Genomic DNA, 27,050 nt, shown 5'->3' on the forward strand with positions numbered 1-27,050 from the left:
AGGCTCGCTTCCCCTTGGCCAGGACTCAGTCCCCAGCTACAATTACCTGCTGGAGGGCTGGGAGACCTCAGGAGGAGGGGAAATGGATTTGGAGAACAATCAGTATGACAGTTCACAGGAGGGAAAACACAAAGTGCCCTTAAATAAGTTTTAAAACTCCCCAATCTACTTACAGTAAAAGAATCCGTACTTTACCCACCAGAAGAGACCATCCATTATCAATATATGGCCAAATATAGCAGCCTTTGAAGTAACACCATTTTGGCAACAATGTGGGGGGAAAAAATGTTCCTGCACTGTGAGTGCTGCTATAATCTGACTTAGCACCGAGAGAGGGCAATATCTGTAAAAATTATGTGTGATTTTACCCTTTGATCCGGAAATCCAACTCCTATGAATCTATCCATGAAATGTACCTGCACATATGTGGAATGAAGTTATATATAAGTTAATTCAATACAAGTGAATAATAACAGTTATTATTGTCTGTAATAACATAGGATTTGAAAACCCATAATTGTCCATCAGTAGCAAACTGGCTAAGTCAATAAAAGAGGATACCACCATATAAAAGGACACCAGGCAGCTAATTTAAAAATATCGAATGCTTTTAGCTTAGCAGTTAAGTGTGCATTCCGAACTGCACTGCATGGCTCTCATCCTGGCTCTTTCCACTTTTAGCCGTGCCACCTTTGGCACGTTGTTTAAGCTCTATATGTTTGCGTTTCGTCTTCAATAAACGAGGATAGTGTGCGCTTCCTTGGCGTGATGAGAGATGTATCAAAGCATGTAAAACAATGGAATGACAAGCATGCTTTAACTTTCACTCTCACCTTGGTCACCCGGAAAGATCTCCAAGATACATGTGAAATGAAAAAAAGGAAGGTCCAGGAAGCTGCTTGGTATTTGAGCATTTGCATAGAAAAGGGAGTAGTTGACAAATGCTTGCATATGAATAATGTACCTCTGCTAGGAAAGCTTAGCAGAGCCTGGTAACCAAGCCTGGCTTCCTATTCTGAACTGGGTGCTTTTTTATCTGTAGTGAACGGCATACTTTTGACTTCATGTTTTGAAACTTTTCAATTTTATACCATGCCTGCATTAATTACCTATTTAATTATTGTCCTTTTGTTGAAGGCAAAAAGAGAAAAGGAAATGCAATAATCACGCAGGCTTGGAGCAATGCATTCTTAATTTGTGGCCTCCTCTACCATGCAGGTCCTACTATATAGTGAAGGTCCTAACACAGAATGAAAAGGTAGGGTTTTCCATTCAAAAAGCAGGGGAAAGATCTCTTCCTTTCTTCCACATGGTGTTTTCTATTAGCTGTAGACTGCCGTGCGTTACTCTCATTTGGCCAGGGTCCCCACGCCACCCACCCCATGATCTGACACCCTCAAACCTGGTCTTTGCTGTACCCACACTCAGGTTGACCCAGAGGGTGAAGGGCAGCAGCAGTCACATGGGCAAGACAGGAAGGGGGATATGGGTGAGTGGGTGGGCGGGTGAGTGAGTGAGCAGCAGAAAACCTGTCCCAGTGAGGCAGAGAGCTGGTGGGTCTAGACCACAGGATTAGTGAGGCCCCAGGTCCCCAGTACGTACTGCGCTGTCCCATCAGACAGTACTTACAAAACACAAATTCAGATTAAAAATGTTAAGAATTTCAAGGAGGCAACGTTAACCCAGAAGCCACATGAGTTGCAGGTCTTTAGAGGCAGCCCTGCTGCTATATCTGACCTCTGGAAGCTTAATTAACTTCTCTAGGGTTCAGTCTCTTCTTCTGTAAAGTAATGATTTATTAAAAAATAAATAAACTCATAGCTTTTTGTGTGAAGCTTCAATTAGATTTTGTGAGTAAAGTGCTTAGCGTGGTATCTGGCACTGTAACCAATCATTACATGTTAAAATTCACATTTTAAGTCATTAATGAGATAGTAATTTGTAGGATGTTGCCAATTAAAAATCAGTCAATACTGTGCCAGAATTCTAATTGTTAAATACTCTGTTAAAATAGTGCAAAATAGCGTAATGAACACACGCAAATATCAGAACAGATAGAACAAGGGACTAAACAGGTTAGACGGGCAATCCTCCCAGGGATTTGATGGAGAAATGTGTCCTAGTTCATCCCTAAAGTCCAAATAGGCCAGCTGTTCACCCATCTGCAGATGACATCGGCAAGTTCAGAACAAAACCATTTTGAATCCATCATGGGAAAAGTTGTTCCTGGTGAGACACAGAAGCTGGCATGTACTGAGTTCCCATGGCAACCAAATATATCAGGGAGATCATCTTTCATAGAAAATGCAGGGTGAGCCTTTGTCAAAGAGGTAGTCTGGATATTGATGCGTGGGTTCATGCCGCTCCTCTGGGTACTGTCTACTTCATACCAGGCCCACATTTTCTACATATAAAGCTACCTCTTGAGTGATGTTTTCATGCTTTTACAGAGCACCAATGTCCATAGGTTTAGCATCTACCATATCACCAGCCCAGAAAACCCTCCTCCCTGCTTCCACCAGTCCTTCCTTCCTCATGGGTGGGGTGGCTCTTCTTTCACTCATCAAAGTGCCACCATCCCTTTACACCCTCTTGTCATCAGAGTTATCTCAGGGTGTGGTATATTTCCCCTGCCCATTAATAGGTTGACGGGGTGGGTCAGTAGGTAGAGGTGTATGTGGGGGTCACACAGGAGAAATTATAGCATGTGTGTAGAGTGATGGAAATATCAAATGGAAGGCAGATTCAGTGTTTGTTTTGTCCTTTAGTGAGCCAAGTCTCCACTGTTGACCTTTTAAAAAACAGTTTTGAGAGAGGACATCCATTATGGGCCCTGAGTGTTCCTTCATGGTTTTTTTCTGGGTTTCCCAAGGATTCAAAGCCCTAATCACTTTACCTGGGAAGTTTCTCGGGGCTCAGTTTGTATTGAGCAATTCTTCGGGATATAGGGATACCTTTTCCCAAAGAGCAGGATTGCTTCTGCTCACTACCAAAGCAGTAAATCTCCCAAACTCAGAGTTCCTCTCTTACGTCACAACCCTTTGCGTGTGGACTCCAGGTAAGTTTATCTTCATTGCACCCATGGCTCTTAGGGATGTGGTAGAACCGGGGCTAATGTGGTGTTCTGGCTACTGCTTCTGCTGCCAGCAATAAAGTCCTTTGTCTCTCACCCAGGAGTCCTCTGTCTTGTGGTCATCTGGCAGCATTGGTCAATTTGTGACAAATGAACTTGTAAGCTTGCAAAGAGCATAAATCTTAGACCTTCCACAGTTCTTGACACACGGATTTAATAAGTACATCAACTCTGTTCCCTTTGCTTTTAGGATAAAGTTAATCTCTGTTAACATGGTCTTTCGGGCCCTGCATGGCCTGGCCCTGCCCCCTGCCCAGGTAGTTGAGCCACTTTCCCCCAAATTTTTCTGCTCCTTAGTCATATGTAGGAGAAAAATAATGCCTGACACCTGGGCACTAGCTTGACACTTACAGGGGCTCTCAGAGTTGCTGGTGACATTACCTGCTTTTCACAGTTAATGTTGTTCTCCCTTTGGACATAATTTATTCACCCAGTCAAAACTCTAGTACCATAATAATTTCTTTCTAGTATGATCCTAATGAAACAAAACCACAGTTCCTCAACACTATTTGTTGAAGAGGCTATCTTTACTCCATTGTATGCTCTTACCTCCTTTGTCAAATATCAGTTGTCCATAGAGCTGTGGGTTTATTTCTGGATTCTCTGTTCTGTTCCATTGATCTATATGCCTGTTCTTATGCCAATACCAGGCTATTTTGAGTACAATGGCCTTGGAGTATAACTTGATATCAGGAAGTGTGATACCTCCCACTTGGGAAAATTGGACAGCTACCTGCAAAAAAATGAAACTGGACCACCAACTTACACCTTTCACAAAAATAAACTCAAATGGATAAAAGACTTAAATGTAAGCCGTGAAACTATAAACATCTTAGAAGAAAATATAGGAAGTAAGCTCTCCGACATCTCTCGCAGCAATATATTTGCTGATTTATTTCCATGGCAAGTGAAATGAAAGACAGGATAAACAAATGAGACTATATCAAACTATATCAAACTAAAAAGCTTCTGCACAGATAAAGACAATAAGAACAGAATAAAAAGACAAACTACACAATGGGAGAACATATTTGACAATACATCTGATTAGGTGTAAATTTAAGACAAAAATTAAAAGTTCAGAGTTTAGAAAGCTATAAGACAGTGATTAAAGAAATCTAAGAAGGTATAAAGAAATGGAGTGACATCTAGTGCTCATGAATTTGTAGAGTTTATATCCATGCAATGAAATACTAGTTAGAAATAAAAACTAATGAATAATTGATATATGCAACAGCTTGGATGAATATTAAAGCTGTTACTTTAAGTAAAAAACATCTGTCTCCAAAGGTTATATATTCTATTTATCAATTTATATGATGTTTTAGAAAAGAGGAAACTAGACTGAAGGAGAACAGATTAGTCTTTGCCAAGGTTAAGGAATGGGGAGGAAGGACTGTGTAAGTAAAATAAGATATTGTAGGGACTTTTGGGGGTTATGGGATTGTTTTTTATCCAGATGGTGGTGTAGGTACAAGAATCTATGTATGTGTTGATACTCATAGTGCTGTACACAACAAAAAAATAATTTGCTGTATGTAAATTTTAAAAATGACATTTTTATGTATCTAGGTAAAATGAATGTCTACATTTATAATTAAGTGAAAAAATCCTGCAAAAATACTTTGGGTCAGCCCTGGCCAAGTGGTTCAGTTGGTTAGAGCATCGTCCTGATATGCCAGTGTTTTGATCCCTGGTCAGGGCACAAACAAGAGTCAACCAATGAAGCATGAATGGGTAGAATAACAAATTCATGTTTCTAAAACAAAGAAACAAAAAGTAGTTTGTGTAATATGCTGCTGTAAAAATGTAATGTGTGTGTGTGTGTTTGCTTGCATATGTATAAAATTTCTTTAAAAGAATTAGAAACTGGCCTGACCAGGTGGTGGTGATGCAGTGAATAGAGCGTCGGACTGGGATGCGGAAGGACCCAGGTTCGAGACCCCAAGGTCGCCAGCTTGAGCATGGGCTCATCTGGCTTGAGCAAAGAGCTCGCCAGCTTGAACCCAAGGTCCCTGGCTCCAGCAGGGGGTTACTCGGTCTGCTGAAGGCCCGCGGTCAAGGCACATGTGGGAAAGCAATCAATGAACAACTAAGAAGTCGCAACGCGCAACGAGAAACTGATGATTGATGCTTCTCATCTCTCTCCATTCCTGTCTGTCTGTCCCTGTCTATCTCTGCCTCTGTAAAAAAAAAAAAAAAAAAAGAATTCAAAACTCACTAGATGGCTAGGTGCCAAGAATAAGATGGAAAGTATTTACTGCATATAATTTTGTCTCCTCTTTTGTTGTTTTAAATTATTCTATTTAGTTTATGTCATATATTTGTAAATAATAAACAACAATGGTATAATAAACACTTTTGAACTATCTCTCAACCCAACAGCAAGATAATTATTAATCAATTTCATTTATGAGATCTTCCCTTGCCTTTTCTCATCATCTACCCTGGAAGTAAACACTATCTACCAATTCATATGTCTTTCTAGTTATATAAGTACGTATTTCTATTTTTTAATTGATTGAAAATTTTATCTTACTCAACTTTATCTCTCTAAGTTTTAAATTTACACATTTTTTTCTTATATTATTTTTTTTACTCTCGTGCTTTTGTTATTTCAGTGGTAACTTTAAAATATTTATTACTTTTTTGTTATTTTATTTTATTAAAACTTTTATTGAATTTATTGGGGTGACACTGGTTAATAAAAGTATATAAATTTCAAGTGTACAATTCTATAATACATCATTTGTATATTATGTTGTGTGTTCACCATCTATAAAATTATTAACTTAACAATATCTAAACTTTAAAAATATATTAACTTCTCTCCCAAGCAATTTAGTTTTGATTTCCATCTCTTCCTGAGTTACATATTTTTGTTCAGAATCTTTGAGTCATTATTTTCTTCAACCTACAACTCCATCCTAATTATCGTTTTTATATATACTCTATTTGTTTTTTAGATGAACTACATCTTTATCATTTTATTTGTTCACCATTCCTTCTATCTTGTCAGACTGTCTTTCTGGAATCATTTCCTTTTTTCTGAGGTGTAGTCTATAGATCAGTAGTTTTCAATCTCAGTGCATCAGAAATACTTTAAGGAAATGTAAAAATATATGCATATTAATGTCTGAACTGATTCTTAGAGTTTTAGACTAATTTTAGCTGGGATGGGGACTAGGTATTGGTATTTTAAAAAGAAGAAAGACAAAAGTTCTCCTAGTAATTGTAAATGTGGACCCAGAGTTGAGAACTATTGCTTTATAAGTTCCATATTTATTATTTTATTTACTGCTTGTCTTCTTCATTAAAATGTAAGTTTCAAGAGTGCAATGATTTTTTTCACTTTTTTAATGTATGTATCTCTACTGCCTTGAACAGTGACAATGACACAGTTGTTGACTAACAAATGTTTGTAGACTAAATGAAAAAAAAGTGATAATAAGAAACATGAAAGGAGCAGAGAAGAGGAGAAGTTGTCTGGTTTGGTTAAGGAAAGGAAGGAAATGTCAGCAAGCTTTCATTATAGAAACAAAATATGAGCTTACCTTTGAAAGGTAACTATGAGTTAGCAGCATGTGAAAGCACAGATTTGAGCTCTTGGTGTAGTTTAAAAATTATGAGCAGTTATGTGAAACTTGGACTTAGGGTGGAAGAAGCTGATTGATGAGAGATAAGAGAGAAGGATGAGGGAGAGAGAGAGAGAGAGAGAGAGTTAGACTACAAAGTCAAGGTGTACCATGGATGGTAAGGAGTTGGAATTTGGAGAGAAATATGGAGAATCTAAACTAAGATAGTGATCCTGGTTACTGAAAGAAATAAATGAAGTCTATAGATGTTGTTCATACATTACCCTTTTAGTAAGTCCTTCTATACCTTCTATACTGACAACCTCTTGTTGTCAACAACCTCTACGTTGTTATTGTATTTATTTGTTTTCTTTTTCATAGCACTTGTCAACTTTTAGCATGTATTTTCTTAAAATTTTCATTACCTGACACAAAATGCAGGTCCTGTGAAAGTAGACATTTTTGTTACAGTTCTGGTTACAGTTCTATCCACAGAGTCTGGGAATATTAATTACTTATTACATATTTATATGGTGCTAATTCAATTAAAATATTTGTATGGCATGAATTAATGAAAAATTTGAATGCAGAGGGAGTAAAAGAAGTGATCATGTTTCAATGCCATTAAATTTCTGATAATCTATTGGTTATTTTTTCCAGCTCATTTCCCAAGTACAATTAAACCTTTTTTATTTATTTATTTATTTAAAATAAATTTTTATTAATGTTAATGGGATGACATTAATAAATCAGGGTACATATATTCAAAGAAAACATGTCTAGGTTATCTTGTCATTAAATTATGTTGCATACCCCTCGCCCAGAGTCAGATTGTCCTCCGTCACCCTCTATCTAGTTTTCTCTGTGCCCCTCCCCCTCCCCCTAACTCTCTCCCTCCTTCCCTCCTGCGTCCTCCCTCCCCCCACCCTTGGTAACCACCACATTTTTGTCCATGTCTCTTAGTCTCGTTTTTATGTTCCACCAATGTATGGAATCATGTAGTTCTTGTTTTTTTCTGATTTATTTATTTCACTCCGTATAATGTTATCAAGATCTCACCATTTTGCTGTAAATGATCTGATGTCATCATTTCTTATGGCTGAGTAGTATTCCATAGTGTATATGTGCCACATCTTCTTTATCCAGTCTTCTATTGATGGGCTTTTTGGTTGTTTCCATGTCTTGGCCACTGTGAACAGTGCTGCAATGAACATGGGGCTACATGTGTTTTTACGTATCAATTAAACCTTAATAGCATAAATTCCTAATTTTCTGTATCTATTCATTGATCACCACAGTATCCTCTAAACCAACCTGTCTACCTCTAGATTACACTAGTACAACCTATTTTCTATGTTCTGCTTTGAAGCATTACTATCTACTTCCTTGCTTAAAATCCTTCTTTTGTTTTGTATTTTCCTCATAATTAAGCTCAAACTCCATAAAATGGAATGCAAGGTCCTTCCTTCTCTGGCCTCTTCTTATATCCAGCTTCATCTCTCATCACTGCTCCTTTCACTCTGTACTTCAAGTCCACCACCATTCTTCCCTTTTATTCATTCATTCAATCATATATTCAACCTAAACAAGTCTTTTTTGAGTATCCACTAGAGATAAGTAAGGTCTATTGTAGGTTTTTAGTATGCACCGGTCAATGGCATAGTCAGAGTTCCTACATTGCCTCCTCTTTATTGATTATTATTGTCACATTATATTGCTGCTAGCTGTTTAGGTGTGCTTCCCCCACTGGTAGGAGGATCTCAAAATGCAGGACTGTGTTTTATTCTTCCTTATCTGGGCAATATCAGGAACAGAACTTTACACTGAGTGGTTGTTCAAAATTTGTTGGCTGAATGACAAGATATAAGTCAAAAATGTTGAAATAAACTATAAAAATATTAGAAAAAGTAAGGATTTTGCGTTGGCCCCTGTCATTGCTCTGACTACATTTTGGTCATTTATTCATTCAGCAAACATTTACAATCACCTATATTATCTTAGGTTCTTATGTGTTTAACTGTCACCTTTACTCTTTACACTGAAGGCCACTAGTTAAATGCTTCTGGGTGTAACATAGTGTTTGAGACATGGTAAATGTTCTGGTATACACCTGTGAATTGACTGTAAACCACAAAAGAAAAAAAACTGTGGTCCAGATTTTGAGCCCAGAATGGTTTCTTGGAGGAAGTGGCAATAGGTAATTCAATATTGAACTTTTAAAGCAAAGTAAGGATTATTTTTACTACTGTATTGAAACATTTTATAAGTTGTCATTTTCTTTATTGGGGGAGTATATAAGTGTAAAAGAATGATTTCTAAAGAGTTCATTTTTATTTATTTGGAAATATAGTATAGCATGAAACTCTCTGGATACCATTCCAAGACAAAAATTATACAGATTTAAGACAAAAAACAAACAAACCTTGAATCCAAAGTATATTACTAGTAAAAAAAATAACCTTTTTTTTTGTTGTTGTTTCAAACTAGTATCCCAGAAAATAGTAAACTGGTATGTTAAATATGTAACCCTAGACATCTAAGGGTAAGGGAAGTACTTAATACCCTGAATCAACAAGACAAAGTGACAAACTGGATACATGGGGTTTGTCAGAGATACTGCAGTTCCTGGGATGGTTAGAGCTAGGATTTGAAAAAAACAAAATTAACTGATTTCCAGCCAACTTACACATCTATCCAGGTTTTGATCTGATGAGAGACTAGTGAAATAAAGTACTGCAAGAGCTTGCTAGAGAGGCACAGGAAGCTGCCTGAAGTGAAAGTGGGGAAGGGTGGTGGCAGTAGAAGCTAACTAAAGCTTCCGCCAAACAAAAGAAAAGAATACTTCCGGTCACATCGCGTCCCGGCTTTCTTCATCAAGGTGAGTGTAAAGAAGGGATGGTAATTCTCACAGGTGAATCCACAAACATGCTTGGGAAACTTCCCTCCTTGCTTCAGCATGGGATTAAACAAAGAATTCATTCCGAGTGTGAGGGATGCTTCTGACGCTTGTGGTTCTGAACGCTTCACTATCTCTTCCTCAGAGATGGCAGCTTTCCCCATTCTTACTCTTGTGGCTCTTTTATCCCTGATCATGTCATTCTTCACTTCTCCTCTTTGTCCCAGATCCTCTTCCTGATCATTCTGAGACTGGATCATTCCCTCTACCACAGACTTCTTTCCTATCTTTTACTCCTACCTCTCACCCCGCCCCCTCTAAGCCTCAGAACTTTTGCAAACGCCTTCCCCCACTCTGAACCTACATTCTTTATTTTTTTCCTTTCCTTCTGACCCCAGTATTTCACTCCCTCTGAAGGCTTCTGATTTTTCCTGTACCTGTCTGCAGAAGCCACTTTACAAAATCAAGTGTGACTTCAATTTCAAGGTCAAGGCTATTTCATTTTAAAAATAAGAAACAAATTTTAGAGTCCTACGAGACAAAGAGACGTGTTCAAATTATTGTGTCCTTTTATTTATATTTTTACTGTCGACACAATTACACATTAGGTATTGCACTGGTTTCAGCCCTCTACTCATGAGTTTTTTTAGTTTTAAATTTTAGCATAGAACTGACTCCCTAAATTTTTATAGAATGGCAAGCATTTGCCTATACCTAGTGTCTGCCTTAGGAGGTGGAAGCTTTCCCTTCACCTTGAGAACCTCTCTTATAGAGCAGAAATGGTTGATTAAAAATGTATTATTTCATGAGTTGGATTTATTATGAAAATATTTTTCTTGTCTCTGGTAGCAACATTGAACAGCAAGGTGGCAGATGTTTCAAACAAATTTTTTTTCCTAGGGGCTTTGAGAGTATTATATACTTTGATGCATTGTGAATTGTCTTTCTTCTTCATTTATTGCAGTGTGAAATGTATTTTGCTGTTTCATTTATCACATGTAATTGATTTTGTGAGAACATTAGTTAATAATCAGAATTTTTATTTCAATTCTTTACCCAAAGAAGGGAAATGATGATTATATTTATGAGATTCAGAGTTTTCAAGCTGTGAAAGGAAATTTAACCAAGGATCTCCTTGAACCAGCAGTTCATTCCCTTGTTCTCTTGTAATTAATGTGTTATGCTTGCCAAAATAAGAGGTGATTCTTTTTTCTACACCATTTTTATTTATTTTAGAGTAAACAATGAAGCAGATATTTTATGACACCAAAACACTTAGGAACCTTATCAAAGGGTATTCTATATTCTCTATTCAAATCTCAATTACACAAAATTTAAATGTTATCACACTACCTTCAACCCACTGAACATCTGTTCATCCACGGATTCAGTATTTTTTATTGAATGACTTTTATGCGCCAGACACTGTTCTAAGCATTGAAGATACAACAGTAGAAAATAACAAAAACTTTTCATAAATTTGGAAACGTTGTGTTTTCATTTTCATTTGTCCAAGGTAGTTTCAATTTTCCGGTTTGATTTCCTCTTTGGTTCATTGATTGTTTAGTAGCATGTTCTTTAGTGTCCATGTATTTGTGTTTCTTCCAATTTTCTTCCTGTAGTTGAATTCTAGCTTCATGCTATTGTGGTTAAAAAAGAGTTCAGTCTTGAATTTATTGAGATTTGTTTTGTGGCCTAATGTATTATCTATCTTAGAGCATGTGCACTTGAAAATATATGTATTCTGCAGTTTTTGGATGAAATGTTTTATAAATGTTTATTAAGTTGATGTGGTCTAGTGTGACATTTAAGGCCATTTTCTTATTAAATTTCTATTTGAATAACCTATCCATTGATATGAATGAGGTATTAAAATCCCCTAATTTTATTGTATTACTGTGAATTTCTTCTTTTATGCCCTTTAATACTACCTTTACATTTTTAGGTGCTTCTGTGTTGAGTGCGTAGATATTTATAAATGTTAGATCTTCTTCTTGAATTGACCCCCAAAACAAAGTCTTTTAAACTATAGCTAAGATAGACAATAAATGAATATATAGTAAGCATATAATGGTGTTGTGATAAGGAGAGGCTGCATTATTTTAGATAGAATGGCCAGGAAAACAGGATATAGTTATGTCAGGGTTTGCATTTGTTAATCACTCTGGTTCTTACAAGCCCACACCCAGTCACTTTTCTGGATAACATTAATTCAACATTTTGTATACTCAATTAATTTAATTAATTCACAAAAATTTCCCATATTCTCTTCTTCCTGGCTAGTTTTTTGCTAGCATTTAGGTGAATTGTCAATTACCAGCCCTTCCAGGAAGACATATCTCTATCTCCATCCTCAACCTCTCTTTGTGGTGCACTGTGTTCATAATATGTAGACCATAAATGTTGAGTGTGGTAAAAGGAAATGAATTCTGTGGTTCTAAATATAGTTGGCCACCTAAGATTAAAAACCACCCTTTAAGGTCAGCATTGTCATTGTCGTTTTACTGATGATAAAAACAAGACTCAGAGATATAGTGACTTGCTAAATGGTGGTAAAATTCATGGAATTAAGGTCTGTAAGACATATTTCTGTCCTGATTTTGTTTTTCTCTCTTTCTTTCTCTGTTTATTAATGAAAAATGGAAAAATTTATGGAATATTTTATTATTTTATGACATAATCTGGATATAGAAATTTTAATTGTAAAGTTTACTTTCACAAGTCAGACTATGTCAGGTGCTTGAATTGCTTCCTAGTTGTAAATATTAAGAGCTGATAAGTGTAATGACCCTTTTTTACTTGAACATTTTCCAAGAAAATGTATAAACAAGTATAAGTTGAAAGAAGAATACAGTGGTAATTTTTTTGAGGAGCCTCCATACTGTTTTCTATAGTGGTTGTACCAGTTTACTTTCCCACCAGCTTTGCAGGAGGGTTCCTTATTCTGCACAACCTCTCCAATACTTGTTATTATTTGTCTTTTTTATTATTATTTTTAAGTGATATGTGGGGAGGCAGAGAAGCAGACTCCCACATGCACCTGGACCAGACCACCCACAAGACATTTACCAGGTGATGCTCTGCCCATCTGGGTCTGCTGCTCTGTTGCTCAGCAATTGAACTATTTTAGTGCCTGAGGCTAGGCCATGGAGCCATCCCCAGCACCCGGGGCCAACTTACTTGAACTATTCGAGCCATGGCTGCAGGAGAGGAAGAGAGGGAGAGGGAAAGGGAGAGAGAGAGGGAGGGGGAAGGGGGAAGGGTGGAAAAGCAAATTGTTGCTTCTCCTGTGTGCCCTGACAGGGAATTGAACTTTGGGATTTCCACATCCAGGGCCAATGCTCTACCCTTGAGGCAGCTAGCCAGGGCTGTCATTTTGATGATAATTGCCATTTTAACAGGCATGAGGTGGCATCTCATTGAAGTTTTTTTTTTTTTCTTTATTTTTTATTTATTCATTTTAGACAGGAGAGAGGGAGAGACAGAGAGAGAGGAGAGACAGAGAGAGAGAAGAGGGGAGGAGCTGGAAGCATCAACTCCCATATGTGCCTTGACCAGGCAAGCCCAGGGTTTCGAACCGGCAACCTCAGCATTTCCAGGTCGAAAATTTATCCACTGCGCCACCACAGGTCAGGCTCATTGAAGTTTTGATTTACATTTCCCTAATAGCTAATGATGTTGATCATCTTTTTTTTTTTCTTTTTTTTTGTATTTTTCTTAAGTGGGAAAGGGGAAGGCAGTCAGACAGACTCCCGCATGCGCCCAACCGGGATCCACTCGGCATGCCTACGGGGGGGCGATGCTCTGCCCATCTGGGGTGTCACTCTGCTGCAACCAGAGCCATTCTAGCGCCTGAGGCAGAGGCCACAGAGCCATCCTCAGTGCCCGGGCAAACTTTTGCTCCAATAGAGCCTCGGCTGTGGGAGGGGAAGAGAGAGACAGAGAGGAAGGAGAGGGAGAGGGGTGGAGGAGCAGATGGGCGCTTCTCCTGTGTGCCCTGGCCGGGAATTGAACCCGGGACTCTTTTTAAAATATCTGTTGGTCATTTGTATATATTCCTCAGAGAAGTATCTGTTCAGGTACTGTTTGTTTGGTGTCAGGTTGTATGAGCTTTTTTGTACACTTGAAAACTATATAATCTTATCAACCAATATCACCCCAATGTAATAAAAAAGGCAAGAATATGATAAATACTTTTATACTTTGAATCTAGATTCAAAAGTTAACTTTTGCCATATTAGATCAGTTATTCATTCACTTGCTCACTTCATCCATCTATTTTTTTATTAAGGTGTCATTTATCTATCTATCTATTTTGCAGAATAATTTGAAGTTTTGCAAGCATTATTTCTGAGTAAGCTTAAACACATGTAGAATGGTGCACATATCATAAGTACACAGCTCAAAGCAGTTTTACAATGTAAACACACCTGCATAACCACCATGGAGATTAAAAACTAGAACGTGATAAGTATCTGAAAGACTTTGAATGTATCCTCTCTCAGTCACAAGTAAACTTCAAATTGTTTGCTTCTATTATGTATAATAATTTTGCCTGGTTTTGAATTTTATAAAAATACACTAGCATAGTTTGTATTTTTTTTTGGTATGTTTGATTTTTTGCCATAAGATTTTGCTTTTGAAATGTATCTACTATTTAGGTGTAGCCATAATTCCTTCATTCTCATTGATATGCATTCCACTGTATGAATATACCACAATAGGTGAGCATTTTGGTTGTTTCCACTTTTAGACTGCAAATAGCAGTGTGAAAATTTTAGTCCATGTTTTTCTGTGTGTGTGTGTGTGTGTGTGTGTGTGAGATATATGTCAGGTATGTACCTAAGAGTACAATTGCTGAATATAGGTCATGTATTTGATGAACTTTAATGGCTATTGTCAAACAGTTTTCCAAAGTGTACTAAAACATTCCCAAGAGAAATTTTTAAGAGTCCCAGTTGCTCTAGAACAGTGGTACTCAACCTGGTCCCTACTGCCCACTAGTGGGTGTTCCAGCTTTCATGGTGGGCGGTAGCGGAGCAACCAAAGTATAAATAAAAAGATAGATTTAACTATAGTAAGTTGTTTTATAAAGATTTATTCTGCCAAACTTAGTGAAAATCCGACATAAAGTACTTGGTAAGTAATTATTATTATATGCTTTAACTTACTGTAACTCTGCTTTATAAATTTTATAAAGTAAAGTTATTTCCCTACTTTATAAATCACCATTACTATGGAACCGGTGGGCGGTTAGAAAATTTTACTACTAACAGAGATACAAAAGTGGGTGGTAGGTGTAAAAAGGTTGACTACCCCTGGACTAGAATATAGCCAGCACTATCACTGTTTTTTGTTTTAAGAAAAAGGGAGTAGTCAATCTAGCGATTATAAGTGATATCTCGTTGTGGTTTAATTTGCATATCTCTGTTAGTATATGTGCATCTTTCCATACGTTTCTTGGCCTGGATATTGTTTTATGAGGTGCCTGTTTGAGTCTTTTTTTTTTCTTTTTTGGACTGTGTTTTTCTCATTGATTTTTAGGTGATTTTTCGATATTAAAGACATGACTACTTTGTCAGATATATTTATTGCAAGTCTGAGTTGCTGGCATTTTCAGTCTCTCAGTGGTATCTTTTGATGAACTGAATATATCAATTTTAATATTGTTCAATTCATGAGTTTCCTCTTTATGGCTAGTGCTTGTTTGTCCTGGTTAAGAAATCTGTCTTGCTCAAGGTCATGAAGATATTTTTCTATGTTGTGTTATTGTATATTCTCATATATATTTACAGTTCATTTGTAATTGATCTTTGTGTATGTTGCCAGTGTGAGTTATGAGTATGGCTTTATGGACTTTTTTGTTGTTGTTGAAATGGACATCCATTCAACCTAATTCCACATGTTGAAAAGATCGTTCTCCTCTGCTATAGTGTTATCTTTTTAATAAATCAAATGATAAGGTTATATATGCAGGTTTATTTCTGAATTTTGTATATTTTGTTTATTTCTCTATTTTTGTATGAGTACCACTTCATAATTAATGTAACTTGAAAATGAACCTTATATATGTCAATAAGTCCTACAGTTTTGTGCTTATTCTTTAATAATTCCTTGGTTATCCTTGGTCATTTGAATTTTCATTCTCATTTTAGAATCAGCTTGTCAATATCCACAAAAATTCTTATTGACATTTGGATTGAGATACCACTTAGTAGATCAACCTGAGGAGCACATATCATTGCAAGTCACCTCAAAATATCTCAGCATTCAACCTCTAATATTAGGAACATTTTATAAATAATTTAATTACCATCATCTCACCAAGAAAAACAATAATTTCTTAATATCATCTAATACTTAATCCATTTTGAAATTTTTTCCCTAAGCGTTTTATAACTGATATTGAAAAAATAACTTAGATTAATGGATTTTTATATTTGAGATTTTATTGTTATTTTCTATTATTTTGTTGAACTTGTGATTATGTATATATTTAGTACCTTTCAATTCATTGTAGTCATTATTTCTATTGTTGCTGAAATTATCTGATTTGGAAGGGGCTGCTTATAGCCCCTTCACATTATATTGTATTTTTTCTTTTACTGCCGAAGGTTTCAAATATATTTAAAGTAGAAACTAGTAAAATAAACATGCATTTATGTATCCATTTCCCAGCTTCAACAATTAATATCATATTGCCAATTTTTTTTTATCTTTTGTCTTTTGTCACTGGTGGATTTTATTATTTATTTATCTATTCATTCATTTATTTTTTTATTGTTTTTTTTTTTTGTATTTTTCTGAAGTTGGAAACAGGGAGGCAGTCAGACAGACTCTTGCATGCACCCGACTGGGATCCACCTGGCACGCCCACCACGGGACGATGCCCTGCCCATCTGGGGCGTTGCTCTGTTGCAACCAGAGCCATTCTAGCGCCTGAGGCAGAGGCCATAGAGCCATCCTCAGCGCCCGGGCCAACCTCGCTCCAATGGAGCCTTGGCTGTGGGAGGAGAAGAGAGACAGAGAGGAAGGAGAGAGGGAGGGGTGGAGAAGCAGATGGGCACTTCTCCTGTGTACCCTGGCTGTGAATCGAACCCGGGACTCCTACATGCCAGGCTGATGCTCTACCACTGAGCCAACCGGTCAGGGCTATTCATTTATTTTTATTAAGTGAGAGGTGAGAGGCAAAGAGATAGACTCTCACATTCAGCCCGACCTGGATTCACTTGGGGAGTCCACTACCAATGATGCTCTGCCCATATGGGTCTGCTGCTCTGTAACTCAGCAACAGAGCTATTTTAGCACCTGAGATGAGGCCATGGTGCCATCCCCAGTGCTCAGGGCTAGCTTGCTCAAAATATTCGAGCTATAGTTTCAGGAGGGGAACAGAGAGGGGAGGGGAGGGTTGAGAACCAGATGGTCACTTCTCCTGTGTGCCCTGACCAGGAATTGAACATGGCACTTGCACAAGCTGGCCGACGTTCTACCACTGAGCCAACCAGCCAGGACCCACTGGTGTATTTTAAAGCAATCTGCAACATCATGTTATTACACAGGTAAATAACTCATTATGCATCTCTATCTCAGAGGTGCATTATATTAAATAACCACTAGACATTTATACGTAATAAGATTAACAATAATTACTTATATCATTTAATATTCAATTCTTTTTTCTGTGACAGAGAGAAGAAGAAATAGGGACAGACAGACAGGAAGAGAGAGAGATGAGAAGCATCAATTTTTTGTTGCGACATCTTAGTTGTTCACTGATTGTTTTCTCATGTGCCTTGATGGGGGTGGGGGGCTACAACAGACAGAGTGACCCCTTGGTCAAACCAGCGACCTTGAACTCAAGTTGGTGAGCCTTACTCAAACCAGATGAGCCTGCCCTCAAGCTGGTGATGTTGGGTTTTCAAACCTGGGTCCTCTGTGTCCCAGTCCATAGCTCTATCCACTGTGCCACCACCTGGTCAGGCTAATACTCAATTCTTATTCAGATTTAAACGATTGTCTTAGAGATGTCTTTTAACAGTAGTTTTGTTAAATCTGGATCCAAATGAGGAATGTTTGTTGCCACTGTGTATTTTTATTTTAAATCTTTTTTCTTATAAAACCCTTTATAACGCCTTCTATTTTAAAAATCATTGATTTATTAGAGAAACTAAGTTACTGACAAATGGGTTTAGATGATTGCTTCCTTGAGGTGACATTTACTTTCCCAGTCTCATGTTTCCTGCTCACTAGCATTTAGAGCTAAGGTTTGATTAGGATGTTTCGGTGTTTTTTTGTGTGTGTTTTTTTTGTTTGTTTGTTTGTTTTTTTGCATTTTCTTTTGCATTTTTCTGAAGCTGGAAACAGGGAGAGACAGTCAGACAGATTCCCGCATGCGCCCGACCGGGATCCACCCGGCACGCCCACCATGGGCCGATGCTCTGCCCACCAGGGGGCGATGCTCTGCCCATCCTGGGTGTCGCCATGTTGCGACCAGAGCCACTCTAGCGCCTGAGGCAGAGGCCACAGAGCCATCCCCAGCACCCGGGCCATCTTTGCTCCAATACAGCCTCGGCTGCAAGAGGGGAAGAGAGAGACAGAGAGGAAGGAGAGGGGGAGGGCAGGAGAAGCAAATGGGCGCTTCTCCTGTGTGCCCTGGCCAGGAATCGAACCCGGGTCCTCCGCACGCTAGACCGACGCTCTACTGCTGAGCCAACTGGCCAGGGCCGTTTCGGTGGTTTTTTAAGGGAAAGAATCATTTCAGGCAACGATATGTACTTTCTATGGCATTTCATCATATCTTGTTTTATCTTTTTAACTAATGCTGGGATTGATTGGTGTTTTTAGGTGTTGTCAGCCTGATCTCTCCGTTGTAGAATCTCCTACCAAACTTGTTGGGTTTAGCAGCCATTGAAGACAATTGTCTAAATTCCTTATTTCAGTAGTGGTTGAAAAATGGTAGCCTAATTCTATCAACACTTCTGTACTTATTAGCTGGAATTATCTTATAAAACAGACTTTTCCATTTAGCTACGTTTGTTTTTTTGTTTTTGTTTTTGTTTTTTTTGCCCTGAAATATATATTGTAAAAATTATGTCAGTATACGTGCAATATTGTTTTGTATTAGTTTCAGAAGTACAGTGTAGTAGTGGTTAGACAATCATATACTTCATAAAGTGTTCTTCCTGATATTTCTAGTACTCACCTGACACTATATATAGTTATTGCAATATTACTGACTATATTTCCTTTTATGTACTTTACACTCCCATGACTATTTTCTAACTACCAATCTGTACTCCTCAATCCCTTCACCTTTTTCACCCCATCCCCTCTGGTTGCAATCAGTCTGTTCTCTGAATCTATGAGTTGTTTCTGTTTTGTTTGTTCACTTATATTGTTTTCAGATTCCACATATAAGTGAAATCATATTGTATTTGTCTTTCTCTGAACTACTTATTTCACTTAGCATAATACCCTCTAGGTCTGTCCATACTGTCACAAATGGTAAGATTCCATTCTTTTCTATGGACAAGTAATATTCCATTGTGTATATGTACCACAGCTTTTTTATCCACTTCTCTATTGATGGGCACTTAAGTTGTTTTCATAACTTGGCTATTGTAAATAATGCTGCAATGAATATAAGGCTGCACATATTCTTTTGAATTAGTGTTTTGGGTTTCTTCAGACATATACCCAAAAGTGGAATTGCTGGGTCATAAAGCTGTTCCATTTTTAATTATTTGAGAACTGATGATACTTTTTTCTATAATGGCTGTACCAATCTGCAATTTCACCAACAGTGCACAAGGGCTCCCTTTTCTCCACAGCCTTGCCAACATTTACTGTTTCTTGATGTATTGATGATAGCCATTCTGACAGGTGTGAGGTAACATCTCATTGTGGTTTTAATTCACATTTCTCTGATGATTAGTGACATTGAGCATCTTTTCATATGTCACCTCTACCTCTTCTTTGGATAAGTGTCTAATTAGGTTATTTGCCCATTTTTAATTGGATTGTTTGGTGTGTTTTTAGTGTTGAGTAATATATGTTCTTTTTTTAAAAATTCTATTTATTCATTTTTAGAGAGGAGAGAGAGAGGGAGAGAGAGAAACAGAGAGAGAGAGAAGGGGGGAGGAGCTGGAAGCATCAACTCCCATATGTGCCTTGACCAGGCAAGCCCAGGGTTTCGAACCAGCGACCTCAGCATTTCCAGGTTGACACTTTATCCACTGCGCCACCACAGGTCAGGCAATATATGTTCTTTATAAATTTTGGATATTAAGTTCTTATCCGATATATCATTGGCAAATATATTCTCTCATTCAGTGGGTTGCCTTTTCATTTTGATGATGATTTATTTTGCTGTGCAAAAATATTTTAGTTTGATGTACTCCCATTTTTTTTATTTTTTAAACATTTCAATGACTTTTTAAATGATTTCCCTTTTTTGAATTTATTTAAGTGGCACTGGTTAACAAAATTATACAGACCCCAGATACACAATTCTACAGCACGTCATCTATACACTGTCTTGTGTATTTACCACCCAAAGTCAAGTCTCCATCCTTCGCCGTTTATCACCCCTGTACCCTATTTGTTTATTTTATTTTTCCAAAGTTGGAAACGGGAGGCAGACAGACAGACTCCTGCATGCGCCCAACCGGGATCCACCCAGCACGCCCACCAGGGGGCAATGCTCTGCCCATCTTGGGGCGTCACTCTGCCGCAATCAGAGCCATTCTAGCTCCTGAGGCAGAGGCCACAGAGCCATCCTCAGCACCCGGGCAAACTTTGCTCCAATGGAGCCTTGACTGCAGGAGGGGAAGAGAGAGACAGAGAGGAAGGAGAGGGGGAGGGGTGGAGAAGCAGATGGGCGCTTCTCCTGTGTGCCCTGGCTGGGAATTGAACCCAGGACTCCCGCACGCCAGGCCGACGCTCTACCACTGAGCCAACCAGCCAGGGCCTATTTGTTAATTTTAAAAGAAGGTAAACATAAATGCTTCTTTTTTTTCCCCATTTATCAACTCTCAGAGTAATGAGTTGGTTTCCTAGAGACCATCACTGCTTGCTTTAATAACATTATGAATTCATAGATTTTTATGTATATCCATTGTTATTTTTTTATGCTCAAACGCTGTCACCTTAGAAATTAAGAGCATTTTCTGTTTGGCTTCTGTGTCCTTTTCACATTATTTCATTAACTTCTTTGTTTTCTGATACAAGATATTTTAGGCTCAATTATGTACACTGCCTGCCCTAGCCCTGGAATAAACAGTTTTGTGAGGAATCATGGATTCTTTCAGTAAGGAGTGGAATTTAGAAACCAAGATGTGAGTGTTCAGGGATTGTTATTTTTAATACCCTTTTTCTCACTATTTTGAGTACATTTGAGTGATTCCACCAGCATTCCATTGAAAATCAGTTAGATTGGCTTTCATTTGTTTCTGTAGTCATTCATTTAACAAAAATTTATAGAACACTTATTGCCATGTATCTGGTCTTATGCTAGATACAGGGATATGAAGTTAAACCTGACTGGTTTCTTGTCCTCGATGTAGATTCATTATAGTGAGAATGTGAATAAATAATGTCTAAAGAGTAAGATCAATACTATCATGGGCATAGGTAAGTGGGATCACAGAGAGGACATTTCAAAATGCTTTGGAAAGGGAAATAATGCTTGATATGGGTGAGTAGAGGTGGTATGAAGGTAGAGGAGCTAGAAATGGCATTCTAGACAGACGAAACTGGAAGAGGTTGGGGGATCTTGATGTATTTAAGGAACACATTGATGTAGTTGGTTAAAACTGAAACAAAAGTTTTATGGAGGAGAGAGAGACAAAACTGAAGCATAGATAGGAGCTAGGATGTTGTGAGCCCCAAAGGTTAGGACAGAAACCTGGGATTTCACTATGAAGGCTATGAGGGAGAAGTAATGGAATTGTCTTAAGCAATTGTCTTAAGTATCCTCTGTGATGTATTGAGGAAGCACTGGGTCAGTGGATATTAGTGGGGCAGTTGGAGACTGGTAAGGAGGAGAGAGATGTGGTTGTCCAGGAGAGAGATATTGTCATGTTTACATACTGCACCTTATGTGTGTGCAAATAATGTGTGTGAGCCATAATTTATATTATAATAGTATAATATATGGAAATTATGTGCATATATATATACACACACATGACTCACACATAAGGTGAAGTGTAACATAACATTTATATATATATTTTATATATATATATATTAGATCTGTGCATACACATGTATATAGTGTTGCACGTCTACAATTTATTACTCAGAGGCTGTCTCATCACCACAGGTCTAATATATACTATAGTTCAGTGGATATATACTTCCAAGGGAAAACTGAAGAATGAGAAAAGGTTAACAAACATTAATCATGCTCCTCTGAACCCTCTTTTCAACTAGACTTTATTTTGGGGCATTGTCTTTGACATGCCTAGCCCAGTTTTAGAAAGAATTTTAAGTCAATTTAGCATAAATTCCCCACCCCCACACACACTTGATATCTGATCACTCTCTGCAAGAATCCTAAGTTGGTTAGTAAGAATCCTTTTATCCTTGATGTGTCCTCCACCTCTCACATCTGCTCCTTGGCTATAAATCCCCAACTGTTTTTACTGTAAATGAAGTTGAGTTCAGCCTGACCTGTGGTGGCACAGTGGATAAAGTGTTGACCTGGAAACACTGAGGTCACCAGTTCGAAACCGGGGGCCTGCCTGGTCAAGGCACATATGGGAGTTAATGCTTCCTGCTCCTCCCCTTTCTTTCTCTCTGTCCTCTCTTAAATAAATAAATAAATAATTGTATATTGCTTTGGGTAATATAGCCATTTTAACTGTTTATTCTTCCTACTCAAAAACATGGAAAATTTCTTCATTTTATTATGTTTTTTTCAATTTCCTTTAACAATACTTTGTAGTTTTCAGTATACAGATTCTTTACATTCTTTGTTTTGTTAAGTTTATATTCAGGTATTTTTTTGTTGTTGCAACTGTAAAAGGGATTATTTTTTTGAGTTCATTTTTCGAAGTTTCATTGTTGGCATATATGAAAGCAATAGAGTTCTGTATATTCATTTTGTATTGTGTGACTTAACTGTATTGGTTTATTGTTTCTAATAGTCTTTCTGTGGAGTTTTTTGGGTTTTTCTATATACAGGCTTATATCATCTGCAAAAATTGAAACTTTTATTTCTTCTTTTCTGATATGAATACCTTTTATTTCTTTCTCTTGTCTGATTGCCCTGGCTAAATATTCCAGCACTATGTTGAATAGAAATGAAGAGAGTGGGCAGCCTTGTCTTGTTCATGATTTTGGAGGCAAAGCTTTCAAGTTTTCACCATTTAGTATGATATTAGCTGATGGTTTGTCATATATGCTCTTTATTATGTTGAGGTATTTTCCTTCTGTTCTCACTTTATTAAGTGTTTTAACATAAAGGGATGTTGTATCTTATTGAATGCCTTCTCTGCATCTATTGATAAGATCATATGATTTTTGTTCTTTATTTTGTTGATATGGCGTATTACGTTAATCAATTTATATATGTCGAACCATCCTTGTGCTCCTGGAATGAATCCCACTTGATCATGATATATTATTTTTTTTAATGTGCTGTTCTATTTGATTTGCTAGTATTTTGTTTAGAATTTTTAAAAAATGATCAAAGTTGAGATCAATCTTTCTTCCTTTTTGCAATAATCTTGACACCTATCACAATAGTCCTTAATAAACTGTTTTCTATCATTTTAACAAGTGTCAGAATAATTATTTTCTTTAATAGGCCACATCAAAAGTTTTGTTTATTGAGTTGTTCCTCTTCAAAGCTCCATCAGTTGGCACAGATACCCAGTTGTGTACCTTTGAGTAATCTGAGAATTACTCTTCCTCTACTTCTTCCTGGAATTTTCTGGAACTGGAGTGAAACAATTGCTCAGCTTCTCCCCCAGGTTAGATAGAATGAAGCTTCAACAATTGTCTCTGGAAAGATGGAATGCTTGAAGATGCTTATTTCTTTTTATGTTTCTCTGGGCCAGGCATTTATATACTAATGAACATGTATTGCATTTGTCTTTTAAAGTTACTATCTTGAACTTTTTAATACATAGTATGAAAATATGTGGTTATATAAGATGTGCACTAAAAGAGGGTTCTGTTAGATTAGGGACGTAGGAGCAAACAAGGCAGTGAATGTATATGGATCAGTGTTGGTGAAAGCTAAAGTGCAAAGGGCCAATAATGTAGATGGTAAAATGGTTGATGGAGTGTAAACTACCATGTCAAGGATCTTGTACGTGAATGGATAACAGGTGGTAAAAATATATTTTTAGGATGAGAGATTTGAACATGTTTATATGTTCTGTAGGGAAGGAGCTGATAAAAACAGAGAGGTTGAAAATATAGGTGGGAAAAGGGATAACTGGAAAAACAAGATGTAGTGTACAGAACATGTGAAAGGACTAGCCATTAATAAGAGAAAAGGCATCACTTCTGACATCAGAGTTAAGGAGGGTCAGAAAGGCATGTTTCTGAAGTTATAAAAGGCAAGATATTGAAATAGCTTCTTTCCTGGTGTCCCTATATCCCCTGTGAATAAGGTAGTAAAGGTATTTTAGAGTGTGAAAGGAGATGGCCAATAGAGAAAAAAAGAGGAAAGTTGCAACCTTCTCTAGAAAATAAGAGAAGATTGATGGGCAGTTATGCACATCTATCTGAGTTGGAAGTAAAGTGTTTTTAGGTTTTTTTCTTTTTTTCCAGTTATGCTTAGCTGCCAAGAAATTTGCAGCAAGGAAGGCAAACATTGTGTTTGATTTTAGAGTTGTGAATGTGGTGGTGGTGATGACTGTGGGTGGTGGAAGGTGTGAAGGGCTTAGCTTAGTGGGTTGTTGCAGTTACTGGTGAAATTTGTCCAAGTTATAGAATATGGCATCTAATGTCATCAGGAAAGAGTGTATTCTCAATAAGATTGTATGGAACCTGTGAAGGAAGCTGTGTGAATATGTGGGTGGGTGTAGGGGAAGTTGCATAGAGACTTCAAAACCTAAAGAGTGGATATTAAAAAGAATGGTAGACAAAAAATTATAGTCAGAGTAAAATATTGGAGTTTAAGATTTCAGAGGAAAAGTAGTGTTGGTTGATGACAAAGCTCAGTAGGTGGGTGAGTTGGAGAAGAGGAGATCTAGGAACTGTGAAGCTGGGGTGATGGACAAGTTAGCTATGGTATCATCAAAGATAGTGAGAAAGTTATAGGGTGTTAGAGAGAAATACACTATATTTTGTAGAAGAAAGGGTAAGTGTAGCTGAGAGGCAGATAACATGAGAACCAAAGGAACAGAGATTTTCCCAGCAGGGAAGAAGATTTAGGGAATAGAAACGCAAAGGACAACATGAGTGGTCACCCTTAACCAGCTTTGCAATTTATCCCTTAGATAACGCTGACTTGGTTTCAACTTTGTCTTTGCCTAACAAGCCTTTTTTTTTTTTTTTTTTTTTTTTTTTTTTTTTTTTTTGCCAATGACCAGAGCCAAGAAAGAACTAGACTCATCTTGAATGTGAGAGAAGCTAAGCTAGCATTCTATATTCATTTATATACTTGGAGGAACTTGAAAAACTGCTCTTAATAACTTTAAGGGAAATAGTACTGCTTGTCGGACCCTGGCTTACCCAAATGTCCCTGTCCAAGAATCTTATGGCAAACAAATGTGGATAGCCAGCACCCATAGCTTTTACAGAAAGGGGGCGATGCTTTTTATATTACATTTTTATCCCAGAATGGTTGAGAACACATGCTTTAAGGGAGTTACATAGGAAGCCCCTAGATTCTTTCTTTTAAAAAAATGCTTTTTAATTGTGCAATATCACAAAAATGGCAAAAGTTGCATAAGGTAAAATATACAGAAAAGTGAATAATTATAAAGTAAACATCTATAAAAGAACTGTCCAGTACCAAAAAATAGAACATGTAAAGTTATCCAGAAAAGTCCAGTCTTGACCCTTGGGAATTTGGAGACCAAGGGTGTGGGAGAATCAGCAGGCTTAAGAGAGAACTATCTCATTTATGGCTAGGAGGTGAAGGTAATGTTCTGTGAACCACTGCAGCGTGAATGAGCTTATTTTTCAAGAAGGGGAATTTTACAGGTCACAAAGGAAAGATTCCGGGTAGGAAAGAAAGCAGTGAACCCATAGCTTCAAGGGAAAATGGGCATGACTTCCTGTTTCTCATTCTCTCTATTTGTCTTCTTGGTTATCAGAAAAATATTTTCCCAGGATCCTACCAGACAAGAAGTATGAGTTGACAAAGGAGGAAATCAGAAGATGAGAGAGGCAAACGTACAAGGTCTGAAAGTGTTAGAAGTGCTAAGTCACCATTGGAGAAAATAGGTTGATTAGAAGCCTAGAAAATTTCAATAAGACCATTAATTAATTAATCAATTAAGTAAATAACTTAATTTGCTGGATAGTGAAGACATATAGTTGAATTAGATGCATTTTCTATTGAATCTGGTGGGTGAGATATACACAGACGTTGTAACAAGGGTGTTATGATAAAGGAAATATCAGGGTGTGATGCTGTCAGTAGAAACATGGAAGAAGGTTCTCCATCCTAAAGGCTCAGGGAAAGCCTCCATGTTAAGAATGTAATTTTGCATACAAATAGCCATCAATCTGGCAGAGAATGAGAATGGGGACCAAAGAATAAGCTGTCACTTAGACTAGTGGTCCCCAACCTTTTTTGGGCCACGGACCGACTTAATGTCAGAAAATATTTTCACGGACCAGCCTTTAGGGTGGGACAGATAAATGTATCACGTGACCGAGACAAGCATCAAGAGTGAGTCTTAGACTGATGTAACAGAGGGAATCTGGTCATTTTTTAAAAATAAAACATCGTCTTGCTGTATTGGCCAAGAGTTTGCTTAAAGGCTTTAATTACTGTAAAAAAAAAATAGAAGACTGGATAAAGAAGATGTGGCACATATACACCATGGTATACTACTATTCAGCCATAAGAAATGATGACATCGGATCATTTACAACAAAATGGTGGGATCTTGATAACATTATACTGAGTGAAATAAGTAAATCAGAAAAAAACAAGAACTGCAGGATTCCATACATTGGTGGGACATAAAAACGGGACTAAGAGGCATGGACAAGAGTGGTGGTTACGGGATGGGGGGGGAGGGAAGGAGGGAGAGAAAGAGGGGGAGGGGGAAGGTCACAAAGAAAACTAGATAGAAGGTGACGAGAGGACAATCTGACTTTGGGTGATGGGTATGCAACATAATTGAATGACAAGATAACCTGGACATGTTTTCTTTGAATATATGTACCCTGATTTATTGATGTCACCCCATTAAAATTAATAAAAATTTATTCATAAATAAAATAAAATAAAACACTGTTCAGACTTAAA

At 37.4% G+C, this 27,050-nt stretch overlaps 1 protein-coding gene across 1 annotated transcript in view; it reads left to right on the plus strand.

Annotated features, from left to right (window-relative positions):
* The first annotated feature begins 9,527 nt into the window (after window positions 1–9,527).
* The window catches only part of MAGED1 (MAGE family member D1), a 79,133-nt gene continuing 61,610 nt past the window's right edge, over window positions 9,528–27,050 (plus strand). Inside the window, exon 1 of the mRNA XM_066248773.1 lies at window positions 9,528–9,586. The gene's annotated coding sequence lies outside the window, so the exon portion shown is untranslated. The remainder of the gene's footprint in view (window positions 9,587–27,050) is intronic.

This window comes from Saccopteryx bilineata, chromosome X (assembly GCF_036850765.1).
Source record: "Saccopteryx bilineata isolate mSacBil1 chromosome X, mSacBil1_pri_phased_curated, whole genome shotgun sequence".
In the NCBI taxonomy this organism is placed as follows: domain Eukaryota; kingdom Metazoa; phylum Chordata; class Mammalia; order Chiroptera; family Emballonuridae; genus Saccopteryx; species Saccopteryx bilineata.